Below are 22,378 nucleotides of genomic sequence, written 5' to 3'. Positions count from 1 at the left end.
TGTTTTTTTACTACTTAGGGTCTCATTACAAGTTTGGCGTATTCCAGTGGTAAATCTGCCAGAATACCACCAAACAGCAGAATTACTGGTATCGCCACTTGGCCTGGCGGAATTACCACTGGATTACAAGTGGTGATATGGCAGTGTCAGTCCCCATTATGGAGTGGCGATTTTGGCAGAATTAACACTGGTGGTAATTCTGCTGATTTTCGGTGGCAAATCATTTTGCTGGAGGTTTTTCATCCGCTTCACCACCAAAGTTGTAGTACGGCAGTGCGGTAATTTGGCTGTTATGTAGTGGTAAGAGTTTTGCAACACTTTGAGACAAGAGGGTTATTTAACAACCTCGTATAGCAATCGCTCTATAGGATATTATGCTTTCAAATGCACAAATGTTCTATGATCTAGTCGTTGCAGTGGAACCAAGGTGTCAAATTCATAAGAACCATATTTCAGTAGAAAAATAGTTAATTTCACTATTCAATATTTCATTTGAAACAATACATAAACAGATGGCAGCAATTGTTCCTTAACTTAGCAGCAAAATAGATCTTCAAACTGCACAATGTCAGTCCACAAGTACATTAATTGCAGTTATGTTTAACAAAAGCAAACCTCAGCTCTTCACCATCAATGTTATATTAAAGTGCTAGTGCTTCCACTGTAGAGTGAAAATCTGTGGGCTAAAATTAGCCTTTCACTCTTTCCCAGGCACAAATTCTTCCATTCAAACCACATTCACCCAACATGTTTATAACATTACAGGCCATTATTCCCCATAATTCAACCACCAAAGAACCACTAACTAATGTCATACATATCGCAGTTCTTAGCTTCATCTCAAATCTCGCTTTATCTGTATTGCATTCAAACTTCTCTGCGGGTCGTCCTATTGTGCAAGTTGACTTAACACCAATTCGTCACTGTATCCTAGAAAATTTAGACGGTAGTCCTAAAAGCTGTACCACTACCTCATTCTTGTTTCACAACAGCCTTGGTATCATTTATCTTACTGATTTCATTCACATGGCCATATAATCTTCACCTGTTGTTCACCTTTTGACTTTTGAAGTTTTGATGGATTCCTGCTCATTCTCATCTGTGAACAATATACACAGATGGGAGCCTCTTTCAATGGTTGCCATTAAACAATTATTTCCACTTTATGGCTACGAGCACTCAATAACTTAGTGCTCCGAAAATTACCTCACTAGGTTGCCAAATGAGTTTCCATTTCTAGTTTCTTATGTGTGATTTCACATGTTCTTGCCACGCTCCTTTCCCTGGTTCTAGCTCAGAAGTCTGACACATGCCAGTGATCTACAAAATGATGGACCATTGTTACTTTATTTGTACTAAACGGTATTCCTACACACATTCAGAGTATCCAATCGAGATCAACTGAACTACACCAGTTTACTTCGTGTAGTCAACCGAACGCCTACTCGCGTCTCGCTATTCTGCTGTTGTGTGTCATCTGTACACTGTGGCTTCCTTCATCCACGTTAAGCTCTGCTTTTTAATCCTGCACTGTAGAGGACAAGATGACAAGGGTACTCTTAATCCATATTTATTTGAGTGACTTAAGTACACTTCTCGCAGTCTTGCATGCACACCTCAGCCGTGCTTACTGCACTTACTGGCCAGTATACATCCACACCATCACGGCTTTCCTCTATACTCTGTATCGCATTATAATTCTGCCGTCCTATTTCAATGTTTGCTCATGCAGCGAACATCTCTAGTCGTCTTCTCGCACGCTATATACCATGACACCTTCTTGGTTCTCCTGTCTGCAGTCCTTCAACTGCATCCACATGTTGTCCTGTTTCTATGTTAAGCATAGATCACAAAGCCAAAACTACTATTGTGGATGGGTTTTAGTATTCTCCTCAACTCGTCTCAGTGATACTGCAAACTTACCAACCATCTGTTTTATGATTAAATTACCAATGTTTGCACCATTATTTTATCCATAATACCATCTGATTACACATGGCAGCCCGCCTTGTTTTTTAATCGTCTAATATCACCAATCTTGTTTGCAGGCATATGTCGGAGAAATAAGCAGACCTATACCACAAACAAATGCTTAGTTATTTTTATTAGTGTTCACGCCACTCAATTTGTCATTGAAACATTTTCTCAACACTTTGGGTCAAACAATGTTCTTGTTCCTTCATCAACAACTTTTTTATCAAAGTTTATCATTTCCTGTCCTCAGTTGGGATAAGACTTTCCACTTTAATGAATTCCTCCACGGTGTGTACAAATTCGATCCAGTTGGCCACCAAAGGTGCAGTCTGTACTCGATTTCTGATGCAACTCTTATGTTCTGTCACCCTAATTTTTATCTTTCTCTCTGTTTTTCCTATATACAATGTGTTACAGGGGCACCAAATTCCATATAGTACAATTTTTGAAATGCAGTTCGGAAAACTGTAATGCCTCCAAGTGTTACGTAGTCCAATGTCTACCTCAGTACTTCTGAATGTCTGTGGACAGCTTGTACACATACCACAAGGCAGTCTCCTTTTAACTGGGTCAAACCCCATGTTTCAGTTAATGTCTTGTCTCCTTCTTTCAAGACAGTTCCGTGTTATCTTGTCCTTGAAGTTTTTGTTCCTGTTAAAGGCTATAATAGGTTTCCCCATACGGCACTTCCCTTCTCTAAAATCCTCCAGTTTTTATTCACAATTTTCTTAATTTGATATGCCAAGTTGCTATATGTATTCACCAAGAACTATTCATCTTCCTAATTTTTCTTAAGCTGTGTCTCATTGTATTTCAACAATGCTTCCTGGTTATTGTTATTGGCCCTCTTCATTGCTTTAGCCATCAGTTCGCTCAGATAACCTCTCGCATGTAGCCTCTCTGTCTGTGGCTTCCCTTCTATAGTCTTGGCACCAAGTACTGTTCGTTTTCAATCTGAGAAACTGTCCCAGTGGTACATTATCTCTTACGTGGCGAGGGTGAAAGCTTGTATAATGCAAAAGTGCATTGAGATCTGTTGGTTATGGAATGGCTTGACAAAAAGGGCTTTCTCTTCATTGACTTTGAAAGTGATGTCTAACAAATTTGGAGCATATTTACTCACATCAGACGTGAATTTCAAGTACCTGTCTTGTATGTTGATCCATTCACAAAACTCCTCCTTATCACTAGTATATGATCTATATGCCGGCGCCATAGGTGCACCTGATTTTTGAAGGGGTTGTCGTCTCTGGCGATTTTGGTCACCTCAAAAGCGTCCATATACAGATTTGCTGCACTTGGGCCAGCTTTGCCAACATCGCCGTTCCATGAATTTGACGATAGAAACCTTTGTTGAAATGGAAATAGTTCAGTCAATGCTAGTTCTGCACACAAGAGTATAAAGGAAGCTGGTGTGGTAGTCTCAGCCCGATTAGAAAACACCCGTTCTTCTCAGCATACTGATTGTTGCTCCTTGCGGGATGCTTCTGTATAGGGCTACTACATCCAATCCCAGTAATTCCTTCTCTGGATTGAAATTGAGGCCCTCCACTTCTTGAATTATCTGTGTTATATCCTGTATTTAGGAGATCATCCCTTATACCATTGGTTGCAAGAACGCATATGCAAACCTTGAGAGAGGCTCTAGTAATTCGCACCAGAAACAATTGGGTGCCACTAATGATTTATGTATCTTGGCTAGAGTATAAAATTGTGGAATTTGGGGTTTTTTCATGATCCAGAATTCTGCCTCTTTTTTTTTTACCCTCTGTCGTGCTTTCTCTACTTTTGGACTAATCAACTGTTGCAGTCTTAATGTTGGGTACTGTTCTAATCTCTCATAGCACGTCTGCCAATTGTCTTTCGCATTCACTCACATATACAATTCTGCCCTTAATCCTTTGTCTGTTTTTCGAGTCACAATTTCTTCATTGTTTAGAAGTACCTTGGCTATTGTGCTCTCCACTTTGGTCATATTGTGCAAAATCAATGTCTCGACATTCGACTGTTCTAATATTTCAAATCATGGAGAACTGTTTTCAAAAACGCATGCCTCTGCACACTGTGACTGCAGTGGCACGCAAAATGCCAACTTCTTGTCTAGGGCTGTGTCCCTAGCATTAACTTCGGGTTCTCTAAGGAAGGCAAGGCATCAAAGTAAGACGGACACAAGTGATCACAGGTCAAGGGGGTTTATTAAACTGTAAAATGAGTGAAATAAATGCCAAATCTAAACCTAAATATAAGATGGGGGCAAGGTACGACCATCAAATAATAATAATACAGTCCTAGTGGAGTCTAGTCAAATAAAAAGGCCTATACTAAGAAAACCTATTGTCAGTCGTTACCGTTATGCTACAAAAGAGTGTGGGATAATGTTCACAAGAAAAGAAGTGTTCACAAAATGATAAGTCAGGATATTGTGGCTGGGGTCTCGCTTCTCCACGTTTTTAGCACGGCAAAAGGCAGGACTCTCGAGCAGGTGCACACTCCTGGGCCTCTTCACGCAAGCTTAAAGCTCCTTTTCTGTATATCAGGACCTTCTGTGCCCAAGTCTCTTCTCATGCAAAGTCTCTTGCTTCAGAGCGGCCTGATATTCCAAAACAAAAGTTCCCTTTGGTTACCTTCACCCTTGGATCCACCTCAGACGGGCTTCGGTCTTTCTCTGTCGCCAGCCTCCCTCAGTCGGGCTCAGACCAACCAGTCACTGTGGACATCCCTCAGTCAGGTTCATACTTAATGTTGTTCATTTAGCTTCTTCGGAATTAAACTAAAGTACCTCAGTCTGGTTTACTATAGCCTTTCAATCACAATCTCCTTATTTTTCAATATTATTGAGTCTCAGGGCGTGATTCACAGAAGCAGTTTATAATGGTGCAGTGCCATTTGAAAACGCTCTGTGAATCAGGCCCGTAATGTGTTTTTAAACAAGCAGTCTTGTTGAGGAACGTTTTGTGCAATACCAATTCCGGATCCTCACGACCACGTTGTTTGGGTTAGAAAGGTGTCTCAAAGGTGCTTGAAACTATGGAGACCTTGAGTTCCTCTACTCCGTTGATAGTTAGAAGCAGCATGTGTTTCAACCACACCACTTACTGCGCCACATGAAAGGTTTTGTTTGCAAAAAGTAGCAAGAGTAATTTTGTAATGGGTAAGCAAATGTATTTATTCTTGGCCATATGTGATTAGATGTGTTTCAGCACAAAACCGTGCTTTTCTCAAATCAGGGCATATCTACTTAATTGATACATATTGCAATTCACTTGATCAAAAGAATTAAAAAAACAAAAAAATATTGTAATGATAATAGTAAGGCCTATATAAATCAAAAACCAATTTTTTTAAAATGGAAAATCATATACAAATCAAAAGCCAATTTGTAAGCATTGGTAACAAAGGACATTTCCATATGATTGCATCATCCATAATCGTGAAAGTATAGTAATATGACAATGTTTAAACAGAGTTGAAAATTTATGAAAATAGCTAAAATAATTGATACTGATAAAGACTGAGATTTCGGATTGGGGACCAGGGAGGAGGTGTAGGGTTGAAAATTGATGCAAGAAAAAGGAGAGAAACAAGAAAACATGATAAGCAAGAATTCCGTGCCCTCTATATCACAAACGAAAACATGATGAATTCTGTGTATGTTCAAAAAAGATGTGCGCATATTTGAAAACCATTTCGATGTGCTTAAACTGAATATATACCCATTGATTAGTAAATCAAATAGCGGCTGCATGCATGCATGCATACATACAGTACGCTAGGCCGTTGAGCAATGTATTGAATCTTGTATTTATATTGTAATCTCCAGTATTGGATTCAGCATACCTATGAATGAGTACTCTTACCCATGTTTGTCCATGTGGGTTCAGTCGGATTACAATACAAATGTAAATCCCGGGTTAAATCACACTTAAAATAAAATGACATGTTTAGCAAAGTAATTCCTTAAACCAATGGTTTGTGAGCCCTTGCACTAGGCTGCACGGACGAGCAATGCCGTAAATGAAATGTTCTGGCGGTTCAAGCCATCGTATATTGTTAGGATACAAACGGAGGTCTCCGGTTAGATCCCGCCTAAAATTGAATTGCTGTGGTTACAAAAATAGTTCCTTAACATTTGCGCTTCGCTGTAAGTGCGAGCAGTGTAGTAAATAAAGTAAAACGTTTTGGCGGTATAAGCTCTCGCATATTATGCGAGCCGCCACATACCGTATACAGAATGCAAATGTTTAGCAGCATGTGGGCACTGAGATGCTGCTGTATTAATTACGTGAATGGCTAAGTGTGATAGTAACATAGCAGAAGTGGTTCCTGTCGGCTGGTCAATTTCTAGATAAAGATGTTTAAAGTCTGTGATAACTACTACATAACTGTTGCCTCACTTACCTCGATTGTATCTGTTTCCACTTCTTCTGACCCGAAACTGATTCGATCTAGCCCGATAATTAAAGTTAAGACTGCTTGTACTTGATCCCGCTTCATCATTGGTGCTCCCTTCACTAGATAACCGCTGTACTTGTAATGAGGCCCTTTGAGTCTTTTAATGAGACCCTGTAATCACTGCATGGTATTGATCTATGTGGCTATTTGCTTCTTGGGAGCCGTGGCATGCTTGTCCTTATTCAGGCAATAATGCCTTTAGTAGGCAGGTGTTACTGGGTGGTAATGGCCTGCTGCCTGGCTTAATAGCAAGGGAGACGGGGTTGCCTTGGGGTAAGCATTAGATGGTTTCCTGACAGAGGTCCTGGGGGCAAGGAGGATAATTACCCGATGGAAATGCTTGATGTCTCACTGTGTAATGCTGCCATCGATTTGGCTGTTAGGTGACGGGTGAGGGTTTTAGTCATTTGGGATAACCCCACAGGCACGGAAGAATTTGCTCAAACCTTGACTTCTTAGGAGTGGTCACTCTGCACTACCACAAACCAGATGGTAAATTAGACCATTGAGATTTTAATATTTTCCCTTTGTGCGGTAACACAAGTTCTACTGGAGCAATTGCCTGGTGGTCATAGAGATTTAAAAGCATCCCTGGGAGGACTGTGATGATCTCTTTCTTAACACTGGGGCCCACTTCCAAGAATTCAAGACAGTAGCTTTGCTCTACTGCTGTAAAGTGGGTGTTCATAGACAGTTTCTTTAATTTCCCTAATTGGCAACTGAATGAAAAATGTTTTTATCACATGCACAGGCTTTGGTTACACCTGAATCAGTTAACCATATAACACAAGGCCACTAAAGTGAACATTGTTCTTTCATCCTGCATAAATGTTTACAATGGAGTGCCTTGGCATTCATGGACCATATCCAACCTGTCACAGCCAAAATGCAGTACTCTGCCATATGCTTAAGTTAGGGCGTTGTGATCACGTCACCATACAACTACAGTGCACTGGATCCCTTGGACCAAAGCCATGCCCGTCATGGTATTCTCTACAGCTATTCGGGTGTATATTATTACTGGTCACCCTTTTATCAAGAACAAGTTGGCCTAATCTATTCCAGTTTAGATCCTTTCATCATCCCTAAAAATCCGTAAACGTACTACTGGTGCGAAGATCTGGCGTGCTGTAAGCACTCATTGATTGCTGTGTGGCCTTTACAAGATCAAGGACGCTTGGTGCAAACCTAGCAAAATCCAAAGCTGTGGGCCAAGACCGCAAAATGCAGAAACAAAAGGGTTGTTCTGCATTGCAGAGCGCTCCTACACAACAAATATTGTGTTCCCACTGGAATTATGCCCATAAATTAATCTTTAACAAAATATATGCGTTGTTTGACAATTTCAATTAAATGTGCACAAGTTCTGACAATGTAGTAGACCATTTTTATTCTCTGCGTTGCCATCCCAGACATAGCAAATGGAGCAACCAGCATCTGCTTGTGCATGTTTATTGTTCCGGTCACGATGTTACTATTGGTGAGGGACAGTGAAAATCCTCTGTTCTTTACAATGGAAAGCAGAGAGCCACATTTGCTGCAATCTCTTCACAATAGAGTCTATGTGATGTAGTTTTTTAGGCATTAAATACACTTTGGGTCATGCCAGTTGGTAACTGAGTTCCAACCCTAGTTAATAATGAGGGAATTGATGCCATTACCAGCTGGTATGGTCCACCATTGTGAGTAGCTCCATTTTCACAGCCAGGTGGCTGTGAAGGAGTAAATTGCATAGTCAGCGAGCTCCTTGCTTTACAAGGCCATTAGGCTCAGTCCTACACCACTCTTTTCCATTCAGCTTCACAAGCATTCATCCAATGCCTACCAGTTATCATGCTCCACGTACCTTCCATCTCTCAAGATGCCCATGATTTCTGCCAGGGTGACGTACAGCCCAAACCAGTCCGACTAGTGTCTGAATTTTTGCAGTGGTTATCCGGCCTCTTTTGGCCATGAGTGTGGAAGTGTCTCTTGGTTCCTTTTGATATGTCCTGTACCGAGTAGTGACCTTCCTGTTGGTGCAAATACAGATGTAGCCTTCCCATGAAAAGCCCTTTTCTGTCAGGCTGAGATGAATCGCCGCTTCTCGTCTGAATGGCCGTTCTGGCCAGGTGAGATCTGCTGCCCATGCACCTCCCACATCATGAACTAGCACTGATAGACTACCTACTTGTAATATTTAGCAGTCTCTCTGCTAATCTCCATGCCAGTCTCCTGGGATGCGGACTGGTGGGAAACTGCCACCCGCACTGGAACCTGCCTGCCAGCAATAGCCACTATCACACCAAGCCTCCTCCTTGCTCTGCTGATTTGCACGCACAGTGGGCTACCATTCTATGCAGGCCTGCCAAAATTAGAATTCAAACCACTATAGCTGCACTCAGAAGCCACGTTTTGGGAGCGGTTTTGGGACTAGGAAACTCTAGGTCCTACTTTATGTAGTATGCAAATCTTAAATGTTAATTTCTTGATTTCACTAAAACAAAATGGCAGACACCACTTGCACTGTTCTCCAGCATCTTTGAAAGTAGACCATCCCTATTCTAAATGAAGCTTTGCCAGCACAATCAATACTGTTGTTAGTGGAGCAGGAAGCAATCGCTCTGTCCCCTGTAAGGAGCTCTTGGTGACAACAGTAAAGACCGACACAAGTGATCACAGTTCAAGGGTGTTTATTGAACTTTTATAATGGGTGAGCTAAACTCCTAATCTAAACCTAAATCTGAGATGGGAGAAAGGTACGACCATCAAATAATAATAATGCACTCCTAGTGGCGTTTTGTCAAATAAAAAAGGGCCTGTACTAAAAAACCTATTGCCAAGTTACAAAAAGAGTGTGGGATAATGTTCACCAGAAAAGAAAAGTGTTCACAAAATGCCAGGGTGGTATGGCTGGGTCTCCCTTCCCCACGTTTTTAGCACGGGACAAGGCAGGACTTCTGGGCACAGCACACTCCTGGGCCTCTCCATCACAAGGCTCACAATTCCAGTTCACCAATAACAGAACCTTCAGGGGCCAAGTCTCTTCTCTGCAAAGTCTCTTGCCTTAGAAGGCCTGATGGATCAAACAAACAACAAAAGTTCCTTCAGTAATCTTGTACCTTGGACTATTGCTTCTTCGCCCCTCGGATCTCCCTCTGCCAGACTCGGATCCTTCTTGCAACTTGGGCCTCCCTTCGTCGTGTTCACTACAGCCTTTCAAATGCAGCTTGCAATAGTCACAAACCTTAATTTTTTTTTAAACGACTTCTTACTGTGACCAAACCCTCAATCGGGTTCACTCTTGTCGACATAATGTTTACTTTATCACAATGCAGGATTCACTCTCATTAGCTTTCCCTTTGGCAATGGGTCAGAGACTTTCGCATGTACAAGGGATTTGCCGTGACCCTTGTAGGACCACTCTGACACTCCACGCTGCCCTTTCTTAGGGCCTTCTGGTACTTGTAGTTTCAACACAAAAGGGGCCAGCGAGAGTCCTTCGAATGAGCACTCCTGCAGCACCTGACCACTCTGTAGCTAGCCCTTCTCGGGGCTTTACAAAAAGTTCAAACACACACGAGTTCTTTGTTCTCAAGTTCTTGCCTTCATCTAATGTTGCCACTTGCAACCTTGGGCTAAATACAATTCAGTTTGCTATCGCCTTCCTCTGACTCACCGATTGTACTGAGTCCGTTGGCTGGTCTTGCTTCTGGAGTCAAGAACGGTACCGCAGCAGCCAGCATGTCTCCCCATCTGTGTTATCAATGCGGGAGGCCCCTGTGCACTGTTGACATCTATTCCTCCACACGCCAGCTGTAACTCCAGTCTTATGATTTCCCTTTCGGATGCTTCGCGGGTCTCAGTTGAAAAGGGCAAGGCCAGTTTCCTCTTAGTCGTCCCTCCAGGTCTCGCCGCCTTTCTCCTCCGTTTGAACTTGCGGTTCGGTGTAGCGGTTTCCTTGTACGTTCGGCCTTGCTCATAGTGTGCTTTCGTGTTCCGCCTTTTATCCCTGTGGGGAAGGTAAAGGGCTGTCGGGCGTGCATGGTTATTGTCAATTGCCTGACCCGTGTGTGGGACACATCAGGTAAATGGCTCTGGTGTTAGTCTGTTGTCTGTTACGCTGTAAGAAAGTGTTTGAGTCAGAAAAGGGGGTGGGGCTTGAGATTCTAAATATCCTAAAGGGCAGGATGGGGAAAAGGCGTTGCAAGAAAGGGGGTACCGCGTCTCAACCTTCGGTGTCCCACTTCCACTCCCCGAAGACACCCCGTCCAGGTGATCCTCCCCCACTGGTTCACCCCCAGGAACTGGATCCAATAGCGATGGCCATGTCCGTGCCACTTGTACGACAGATCTCTGGGCACTAGCTGGTGAGAGACCTTCAGGTTTCTCACACACCTCTGCACAAGACTGAAAAAGCGATTGGAACACTGTGCAAGAAGCTGTAGTATACTGCACGTAGGTTACACCAGGTCACCATGAATCCAAATTTTGTTTACTTTTTTTTTTAAAGACTTGGCCATCTTTGTTTTTGTAATGTTGGACCCAAAGGCATCACTTGGATTAGACCTCCCGTACAGGGTTATTTGGCAGCCATGTGTGTTGGCTTTACATGACCTGACTTTAATTGGGTATCGGATAAGAAGGTTTAGCCCGCGCTGAGGCTTACTTCAAGTTATCAGCTACTCACTGACTATAATAAGGAATTAAACATTGCATTGATTGATGGGAACAGACTGTCATTTACGCAAATCTGCACTAATGCTTACTATATTTGTGTATAATGACACAAACTTTACTCCAGTTTGAAATGATTTATCATCTTGGTGATGCGTTTTTGATTACTGATTACTAGTAACTTGTGCAACTATATTTTTAGTTGCTAGTGGCCTCACATGCACGATACCCTGTCTCCATCTGCCTGTAATCAAGCGCCTTTCAGGATTTGCAAAAGTCCCCCCACCTGCTTGCATTGCCACACCATCCTTTTGAGATCTCACCCTATCCACATCCTCTCGCTGGCTCCTAAACGGTCCCAGAGTTGCTCTGCTCATTATAACTCTGTCTACCCATCATCACCTAGGTGTAATCGGACATCCTCATTTGTCACCCCTGCCTCCCCCACTGAAATTGCACTAGGGCTCACATTTTCAATCACTTGTAACAAGACTTTGTTTTCCAACGGATGACTTGGACTCTCCCCTCCACCCCTCTCTTTCAAGGCCATCACCAAAACATTTATCCCAATGACTTGGCAGCAATAACAACCTTACTTACCCTGCGGCCTCCTCCCAACCCCCACCTCTCCATTGCTCATCTAAGAAAGAGGGAAGGCTGCTCTGGAGTGCTCATCTACCTCCCGGCATCCGCAACCTTGTTTTTCAAACCCTCTGCCTCGTACTCCAATCTCTTCATGGGAGACTTCAACCTTCCAAACATGACGAAGGCCTACAGTCATCAGCTTGACACTTTCTTTTTTGGCCACTCGCTGGTCCCCTACCATAACCATTTACCTCACTTTTTTGGCACCTCACGAAACTTTATATTTCTTAGGGATTGTGTCCTCCGACGTATTCCTTATCTATGATATTTGTATCTCCAGCTTGCTGGCCTCTGAATTTTTTTTTCCCAGTAGAGGGCGCTGTGCGTCGACGTCCGTCGAGTAGGTGCTCCTCGACGGCCACCGTATCGACACCGACGTCATCATGCCTATAAATGGCCACGCGGAGCGTCCGTTGCTCAGTTCCGTTTTTCCGCGCTTCGTGTGCCTTGGAATACCGTTGCTAAGTTCGTCAGTTGAAATATATTCATATTTCCTCGAGAAAACCGACTCGTATTCGATGGCTTCCTCCTCCGAACCGACGACTCCTCGGTCCGGTTTCAAAAAATGCAGAGACTGTGGGAAGATAATGTCGTTGACGGATCCTCACAGGATCTGTTTGTGGTGTCTGGGAATCGAACACCAGTGTTCGGACTGTGAGGAATGCCTATCCATGACGGCGAAAGCCTTGAAGGAGCGTAAGGGGAAGCTCAAGAGAGGTAAGTCAGTTTTAACTTCCTCGAAAGTTTCCGCGGTAGAGTCGAGACATTTGTCTCCTCACCGTCGAAAGCATTCTCGGTCTAGGTCTCGAAGTGGCTCCCACCACTCGTCGAGGTCTAGACACTCGAAAAAAAAGACGAAGAAGATCCCCTTTATCGTCGTCTTCAAGTTCCCCTGAAAGAGTAAATTGCCCCACAAAACATAGCTCTCAAGCTGAGTGGAAGGAATTAAGAAAAAAGATGCTAAGCGTCTTCGAGAAAGCGGCCTCGACCCCCTCGAAGTCAGCTGAGGGTGATACCCCATGTGAAAAGCCCAAAAAATCTAAACGCCGCGAGTTGAAGCACCCGGCGAAAGAGTCGACCCGAAAGCGCCGTGAGCCATCGGGAAGTAAAGCATCTTCGACGCCATCGTCGAAAGCCCCTTCGAAGCATAGATCGGCGCCATTGACGCCTTTATCGAAGGGTTCTTCGACGCATCCGTCGATCAAGTCGACGCCGATACAAGAAAAACCCACGGCTACTCCACAGCCAACGGTTACACCGAGAGCTTCCGACACGACGTTGAGAACGTCGTCGACCTCCTCGAGCAGGATTCCGATCCTCTCGAGTTCTTCGAGGCCTCTTCCAGTTTTCTCGACGCCTTTGTCGGCGCCTTCGAGGATTTTTACATCGGCGTCGACGACATCGACCTTTTCAAGGCCACTGATTATGGCTCCCTCTGCCTTAGAGATGGGTTTTATACCATTTCACAGACCAGAGCATCCCCCCGTAACTTCAATTTTTGAAGAAAGGGAAGATTCTGATCAGGAAAGGCCTTTTGGGCTGCAGAGGACCACATTACCTGAACCAGAGACTTTTGCCTCTGAGGAAAGAAGGTTGAAAGACCTTCAGGATGCATTACAGGAAGCAAGTGGCCTAGACACTTCCCCAGAAGTGGAATTTGTGAAACCAGACCCAGGGGAACATGCTGATACCCCTTATAGAGCCCTAATGTCAAGAATTATGGAGTTCATGGGTTGGTCTGCGCCTTCACCTGTTTTTCAACAGGATGACCTCACAGATATTCTGGATAAAGGTCCACAGGAGGATCCTGTGGATCCCTTTCATTCTGCTTTACAAAGAAAGATTTTAACTAACTGGGAAACTCCTGAAGTTGTCCCTGCGGTTAACAAGAAGTTGTCAGCGAAATATAGGGTATTTGCTGCTGACCCTGAATACCTATCTAAGCACCCTACTCCAGAGAGTCTTGTGGTCCAGGCTGCAACTTCATCAGGCAGTACTTCTGCATACCCCACTGCTCCTCAGGATAGGGATGATACAAAATATGATGCCATGGCTAAGAAAGTCTTCTCGGCCTGTAGCATGGCTTTAAAATCTATTAATGGAACTTGTACGCTCGCTAGGTTCAGCCACACTCTTTGGGAGTGCTTCATCGGTGGCTGACTGCATACCGGAAGGAGAAGAAAGGGACGCATTTTTAAATATCATCAAAGATGGTAAAGATGCAATGTGAGTCCCGTCAAACTGGCATTGATTCTGCTGACAGTATCAGCAGGGCCATGGCGGCAAGTACCACAATCCGCAGGCATGCGTGGTTGAGAAAGTCCGGCTTTGCTTCTGACGTACAGGCCAGACTTTTAAATATGCCCTTTGACGGCTCTTCCCTATTTGGTAAAAAGGCGGATGACAGTTTGGAAAAACTACAAACATCTAAAGCAGCAGCCAAGTCACTAGGAGCTGCAATCTGACAAACTAAGTTTCGTCTCTCAGGATCCTCTTGGAGAGGAAGGTCCTTTCGCTATTCTTCCTCATATGGAAGAGGCAGAGGACGGCCGGCTCAAAGAGGCCAAGGAAAATGTACCCGTGGTGGACGGGGTAAAGGAAAGAAAGCCGCATCAGCCGCTCCCAAACCACTCTGAGGTCTCCCATTACAAGACACCTGTAGGGGGCAGGTTAACTCACCATCTGACGGAATGGCAGGCTATTACGTCAGATGCTTGGGCATTTGAGACAGTTGCCCAAGGTTACTGCCTGCCTTTTCTACGCATCCCTCAGAGCCATCCACCGGGGAACAGCTCTCTGAAAGTGCCGGATCCGCTCCTCTTGCAGGAAGTTGTAGACCTGCTAGAGAAAGGTGCCATAGAACCGGTACCTGTAGCGGACAGGAACAAGGACTGGTACTCCCCCCTACTTTCTCATACCAAAGAAAGACGGAGGACTGAGACCCATCCTGGACTTACGAGAATTGAACAAGTTCCTCAGGAAGGACAAGTTCAAGATGGTAACTCTCTCTCAGATCCTTCAGGCCCTCCAGTTTCAGGACTGGTTGGTATCTCTGGACTTTCAGGATGCTTATTTCCATGTGCCAATCCATCCCAAGCACAGGAGGTACCTGAGGTTCGCAATTGGCAACTCTCATTATCAATTTCGAGTTCTGCCATTTAGGCTGACCTCCGCCCCGAGGGTCTTCACCAAGCTAATGTCGGTTGTGGCTGCAAGTCTAAGGAGGGAAGGGATTCACGTCTACCCCTACCTGGACGATTGGTTGATCAGAGCAGTTTCTTCGGAACAAGCTCGGATCCAACTAGATTATGTCTGCCACTCCCTTCACAGGCTGGGCTTCTACCTCAATTTAAAGAAGTCACAGATGATACCATCACAGAGACTCCCAATTCATTGGAGCAGTCCTGGACACGTCCCTGGGAAAAGCCTCGCCACCAGAGGTGAGGGCTCAAGATATTCTGCAGATGGTCACCAGGTTTCAAAATGCTCAACGTCTCCCAGCCCACGACTTTTTGAGGTTGCTAGGCCTCATGGCATCCTGCATATCCCTTGTGCCAGAGGCTCGCCTGAGAATGAGATCCCTTCAGTGGGCACTGAGGACTCAGTGGTCACAATTCTCAGGGAGGATGACAGATCTCCTCCGGATTCCGGACAAGGTAGCCCACGACCTTCAATGGTGGGCCTCTCCAGAGAACATCTTGAAAGGAGAACTGTTTTGGCAACCATGGCCGGAGATAACAGTCACAGACGCCTCACTCACGGGGTGGGGAGCCCATGCCAACGACTTGACCATCAGCGGTCGTTGGTCTCCATCGGAGTCCAGATTACACATCAACCTGTTGGAGCTGAGAGCCATCAGACTGGCACTGAAGGCTTTTCTGCCGTCTGTACGGGGGAGAAACGTCCTGATAATGACGGAAAATACAGTGGCCATGCACTACCTCAACAAGAGAGGAGGCGTAGGGTCACTGCCACTGTGCAGAGAGGCGATGCAGCTCTGGTTTTGGGCAATTCAGGAAGGAATCTCTCTATCGGCAATTCACCTAGCCGGAGAGAAGAACTTGACAGCGGATGCTCTGAGCAGGCAGAACACAGTCTCCCACGAATGGTAGATAGCTCAGGAAGTCCTTCAAGAGATCTTCGCCCTTTGGGGAACCCCTCAAGTGGATCTGTTCGCCACCAGTATCAACAGGAAGTGCGACAGATTTTGCTCAAGGGAATTTCCCCCGAGAGGAGCTCTAGGAGACGCGTTCGTAGGGACTGGGAGTTCCCACTTCTGTACGCGTTTCCTCCGGTCCCTGTCATCCCTCAAATGATGAGGAGGTTGAGAAGGTTTCGGAAGACCATGATCCTAATTGCCCCGGATTGGGCCAGGAGAACGTGGTACCCAGACCTTCTGGACATGTCCATCTGTCCTCCAATTCGTCTACCGTACAGAGAGGATCTTCTCTCGCAGAAGGGAGGTCAGGTTCTCCATCCAGCCATCAAGACCCTCAACCTTCACGCTTGATATCTGAAAGGTTGAGGTACAAGGATTGGGACCTTCCAGATGACGTCATGGAGGTGTTGCTTTCGGCCAGAAGACCAGCAACTAAGACTCTATACCGCTGCCGTTGGAATACATTTTGCAGCTGGTGCAGAGAAAAGAATATCGAACCCTTTTCATGTGGTACACCTGCGGTGCTATCCTTCTTACTTTATTTGGCAAATTCAGGCCTTCAAGTTGGCACTACTAAGGGCTATCTTGCAGCGCTATCGATTTTTAAGCGCACTGTGGAGGAGCCATCGTATTTCAAAATTCCATTGGTAATACAATACCTGAAAGGTCTAACTAATGTTTACCCTCCAAGACCATTCCAAGTTCCCTTATGGGACTTAAATCTAGTTTTAAACTTCGTAAAGGGTGCTACCTTTGAACCACTCCACTCTTGTTCATTGAAGTTTCTCACCCTCAAAATTGTTTTATTGGTAGCATTAACATCTGCTAGAAGGGTTAGCGAGATACAAGCCCTATCTTGTAAACCTCCTCATACAACTTTTCACAAGGACAAAGTAGTTCTACAGGTGAAGCCTACCTTCCTCCCAAAGGTAGTTTCGGAATTTCACATTACTCAGAAGATTACTTTACCTTCATTCTATCCTCCTCCCCATCCGGGGAAAGAGGAAGAGAGACTACACAGGCTGGACCCTAAGCGAGCCTTGAGTTTTTATATCAGTAGACTTGCTAAAATTAGACAAGCAGGCCAACTCTTTGTAGGTTACGCAGGACATAAGTTAGGATTACCAATAATCAAACAAACCATCTCCAGATGGATTATTTTAGCCATTCTGGAATGCTACAAAATGGCAGGGAAAGAGCCCCCTCAAAATCTAAGGGCTCATTCGACCAGGGGTATCGCAGCATCCTCAGCTCTTCAAAGAGGGGTACCAATTAGAGACACATGTGCGGCTGCCACATGGTCGTCCACACAAACCTTTACCAAATTTTATAGCCTGGATTCCTGGATTTGGCAAAGCTGTGTTACACTCTGTTCATTCTTAAAGGGTAATATGGCATCTCTTACTCCCGCCTCCAATCACATACCACTGCTATGGGAGTCTATCATAGTCTTACGTCTTACCTTGTAACGTTCTTTCGATGGGATGTTCCTCCGACATATTCCTTAACGCCCCTCCCATCCATCCCCGCAGTAACATTTCCCTTGTGGTTGCAGCTTACGCTCCTTCAAGGGTAGTAACCATTCATACAATAACTACTTTACTCTACAAAACGGAAATGAGCAACGGACGCTGCATGTGGCCATTTATAGGCATGATGACGTCAGCGTCGATACGGTGGCCGTCGAGGAGCACCTACTCGACGGACGTTGACGCACAGCGCCCTCTACTGGGAAAAAATGTTTCCGAGGCCAGCAAGCTGGAGATACAAATATCATAGATAAGGAATACGTCGGAGGAACATCCCATTGAAAGAAAGTTACAAGGTAAGAAGTAACTTGTTCTTCTCTCCTCAGATTCTTGCACTATGTATTGATCCTTATCCCCCGGTCCCACTCGGTTATGCTTCACTGCATGCACCCTCCACCCCTCTATTCTTCACCCCACCACCCCTTCTAGCACCAAACGAAAATTGAGAAAAGACTCCACCAGTCTCTCAAAGTTGTCCGCTCTCCATGCACTCTATGCACCCAGCGTTAATTCTTTCAAACCATTTTCATTTACAGTAGTTAACAAATTCAGCCTACCACCTGCTGCCCAATTAAAGCACCTTTATCCTGCCTGCTGTTTGACTCCTTCTCGGTGTTGCCCTCATCCTTGGATCTCTTCAACCACCCAGCAGCTAAAGATCACAATGTGCCTTGATCTCTGCCATTGGTGTAAAACCCACTTCGCACTCTCCTTGCCCCCCCTATAAGGAATCCTCTACTCTACCCTGCTTTTAACTCCACCAAGCCATGCTTATCCACTGACCTCACTTCCCTTCACTTGCACCACCATAACTGCTCTAGAACCCTACCTCTGTGCATGTCCCCCTTGACTCGAGCCTATCCCATCCTCACCACTGCCGAGGACTTTGCCTGATACTACTCCACCAAAATCTCTAAAATCTTTTCACCTTTTTTTTTCTTTACTGCCATTCGAAAATCTGTGTGGCTGAGTGTGGGTGTACCAACTGCATCACCACCTACCAGGAAATGCTCACTCAGTGACCCCCTTTATTCTGGTTTAGTGACCCCCTTTATTCTGGTTTTTGCAGCCATCCTTGTACATAAATGATGTTTACCCTAATCCATAACTTCCTTCATACAGCTAGCCACTCTCACTACCCTTATCCTACTTATTCTCCGTCATTCAACATAGTCGACCACTCCTTTTTGCAACTTTCACCTTGGAGTCAAGGGCATTTGCCTCTCCTGGACTGGCCATTACTTGGCTGTCCCTTCCTTCTCCATTTCCTGGAATGCCTAAACATGATCTTCCATTCCACTTTCTGCCTGATCTCGCAAGCATCTGTCCTTGGTCCCCTCTCATTGACTCCAAACCTCATCACTTAGCAAATGCGTCTCCTCCCTTGACTTCTTGTATCAACTTTGCTGATGATGCTCACACATTCTCATTCCAGTCATTCACTCTTATTTATTTTTTATTTTTATTTATTTAACATTTGTAGCGCGCGCCAAACCTATCTAACGTATCGGGGCGCTGGAGAGCAGGTAATACACATTACAGGGGTTACCACAGGCAACAATAGAAGACATAGGTTTGGCATAATCAAGTTAAGCATATTTACAGACACATTCTTTCCATTGGTACATAGTCAGTGATATTTACATATACAATCTTATTGACATAGGTAATTTGCAGATGCGGTATAGCAGATGTATTTACAGAAGCATATTGTATAAGGGTGACATTGTGAGCATTGAGGCACGAAAGGTTACATTTTGGAGGTGAAGAACCAGTCTAAGTTTTCTACGGAATGATGTGTGTACCTTGAGTTAATTTCGCCACCACTGACTGTCTTGCCACAATACACCACTGAATTGCACACTACTTCCTTATGCTTCCCTACAAACTGAAGTAATCTACCTCTGAGCTTTCAATACTTAACCCATCTGCCCCTCTCCTCTAGTCTTTCCCCAAGGCCCCCAGCCCATCCCAAAGGCTCATAACCTGGGGTTATTTTTTTTATCACAGTGGATTAACCTTGTGGCAATGCCTGCCAGCCTTAATTATAATCGTACAAGTCTTCTCTCTGTACTAGTTCACAGCAGACTGGATTACTACTTGAGCCTTCTGTTTTCCAAATTGCTGGTCATATTCTGCAATGGTGCAGACAGGATAGCAAATGTTGGCGAGGAATCCTGCCCAGGGTAACAATACTAGCTCTGAGTAATTCGAAGCCGTGTAGTCAATCGTCACTTTTGTAATGCCAGGAAGCCACCCAAATGGTACACGTTCCGTCATACATGACCCCCTTAATTTGCATTACCTATTGATTTTACTCTGCTTTTCCCCTACAGAATTTAACTTTTTATTTACCAACCCTTATTGTATTCACCTATCCTTAAGGATTTAAAAACACAGAATACATATTTGTAATATAATGTGTATGGTACCACAGCTGGGTGATGCCCCTGCTGCAGAAGTCTGTATTCAAGCTGCAGGTCATAACTTGATATCCTTTTTTAAATATGGTTTATTGTGTATATAGTTAAAGAAAACTTTACACAAACATTAAATACAATAAAACAGTTAAGAAAAATATCTGTTTACAGCTAGACAATTCATTCACTTGAAATAAAATGGTTCATATTTACACACATTACATGCATATTGCAAACACATTAAAAAAGCTTATAAATCATGTTACTTATTTTTTAGTATTTGTTTATTATTTAAATAGCGCCTTACTCCAAGGTGCTGTACAGAACCAATTTACAGTACAATAAAATGTCAAACCTAATCATAAATGATAGATAGTAAGCATTTCAATAACAAGAATAGAGGAGGAAGAGGTACGATTGTAGTATGTTTTTCAAGGCAGTACAAAAAGCACAGTAGAATCAATAGAGCGAAGAGAGCGAGGAAGAGCATTCCAATGAAAGGGAGCAAGCAGTGAAAAAAAAATGAAGGCGTGATTGCACACAGGCGGCGAAGAACTGATAGAGATTGAGAGCAAAGAGACTGAGAAGGAGTGTAAAAAGACACAAGAGATGCAAGATAAATGGGGGTAAGACCATGAAGAGATTTAAATGCATACAAAGAAAATCGAATTTAAGTCGCGAGTGAAAGGTTAACCATCCAAGAGATTACAAAGCGAATATTATCATAAGGGGAGAGTAGATATAGAAGATGAATTGAGGAGTTAAAGAAAGACTTTAGGTGCTCCAGAGAGGAAACGGGAAGACCAGTAATGTAGAGCAGTAAAATAGCCTTGAGAAAATAAGCAAAGATATCCAACGTTTAGTATCTGTTTAGTAGCAGCAAAGGTAAGAAAGGACCTAACTTTCCCAAATATTCGAGATGGAATCGACAAATATAAATAAAAGGAAGGATAGATCAGAGTCAAGATAGAAACCAAGATTGCGGCCAGTGATGGAAATGGGGAGATGTGAAGGGGGAAGAGGACAAAAGGACGGGAAGGAGAAAGAATAGTGGGGGCTGGAAAGAAAATAACTTCAGTTTTGGAAGCATTGAGAACCAGAAAATGATCAGACATCCAAGTTTGAATAGCAGACAGACAGGCTGACGAATGTGAATAATTAGTAGGGTTAAAAGAGGAAAAAGACAGTTGTGCATCATCGGCATATAAGTGATGAGATAACCCAAAGGAGAGGAGATGATCGAGGTAAGAGGAGAAGTATAAAGAGAAAGAAGGAAAGGACCAAGAACAGAACCCTGAGGGACACTGTGAGAAAGCAGAGAGGCAGCAGATCAAGTTCCAGCCCATGCGACACAGTGGGTGCGATTTGGATAGATGAAACTGAAACCAGGATAATCCAGATCCAGATAATCCAGATCCAGAGAACCCAAAGGGAGAAAGAGCCTAAAGGAGTAGCATATGGTCCAGTGTCAAAAGCAGCAGAGAGATCTAAAAGATTAAGGATAGAAGAGAGTTTAGAATAGCAGGATGAAAGCAGTGAATCACAGAAAGAAAGATCTGTTTCTGTTGAATGGAGAGGTCGAAATCCAGATTGGAAACGGGGAAGAATAGAATTTATTGAAACAAATGACAAAACCTGCAAGTGGACAAAGTGTTCCAAAAGTTTAGAAGATAAGGAAAAAGAGAAATGGGGCAGACATTAGAAAGTAAAGATGGGTCTAGATAGTTGTTTTCAAAATAGGAATGGCTGCATAGAGCAAGGGGGGAAATAGAAGTAACAGAGATATTGAAATGGCTAGTAAGATGAGAATTAAGTGAAGGATAGATTTGTGTAATGAGCAGAAGCAAGAGGATCAGTAGGGGAAGCAGTGTGATGAGCCCGAGAGAGAATCATGGAAATATCAAAATTAGAAGCAGGAGAGAATGTAAATATAGTACTAGATGAAGAGTAGATAGCTAAATGAGAAGACGACGAGGAGGGAACAGCAATAGCTGCGCAAAGAGTAGCAAACATAGAAGCAAAGTAGATGGAAAAATCAGACGGAGTAGACAGAGTAGTCAGGGGTAGGATGAGCAAGAAGATAAGGAAGTGTTTGAAAGACAGCGCCAGTGAGAGGATTGAACTTGCAAAAGTCCAAAGAAATATGAATGCTTAGAGGAAAGAAGAAATTCATCATAAAGAGTGTGATAAGAAAACGGTACTCTATCAATATCGGAGCAAGACTTACACCAACGCCTCTCAAGACGACGATGAGCTTGTCGTATAGAGCGAAGCTCGGAAGTGAACAAGGGCTGAGGGGTCTTTGCGAAGGGGAAAATGAGGAGGCAGGATATAGATCATTAAGAGGAGAGTGGAGAAGACAGACCAAAATAGCCTCATCAAGGAAAAGAGCCAGGAATACAGAGTGAGAAGGAAGACAAGAAATTCAAGTAGACATAAACAAAGACACATTAAAGATCATGACGAAAATAAGAAGTAGGAATAGAGGAAGACAGACATTTCTGAAATAGGAGAAAAAATAGAAAAGAAAAGCAGATGGTGAT

General features: G+C 43.9%; 1 protein-coding gene across 8 annotated transcripts in view; it reads left to right on the top strand.

The window, feature by feature from the left end:
- Positions 1-22,378, top strand: part of TBC1D1 (TBC1 domain family member 1) — a 1,823,125-nt gene that overhangs the window by 1,143,100 nt on the left and 657,647 nt on the right. The window lies entirely within an intron of this gene.

The sequence above is a fragment of the Ambystoma mexicanum genome, chromosome 6q (genome assembly GCF_040938575.1).
Source record: "Ambystoma mexicanum isolate Mex_15411 chromosome 6q, UKY_AmexF1_1, whole genome shotgun sequence".
Taxonomy (NCBI): domain Eukaryota; kingdom Metazoa; phylum Chordata; class Amphibia; order Caudata; family Ambystomatidae; genus Ambystoma; species Ambystoma mexicanum.
Note: the sequence above shows the minus strand (reverse complement) of the source record. Positions and strands in the feature narration are given on the sequence as shown.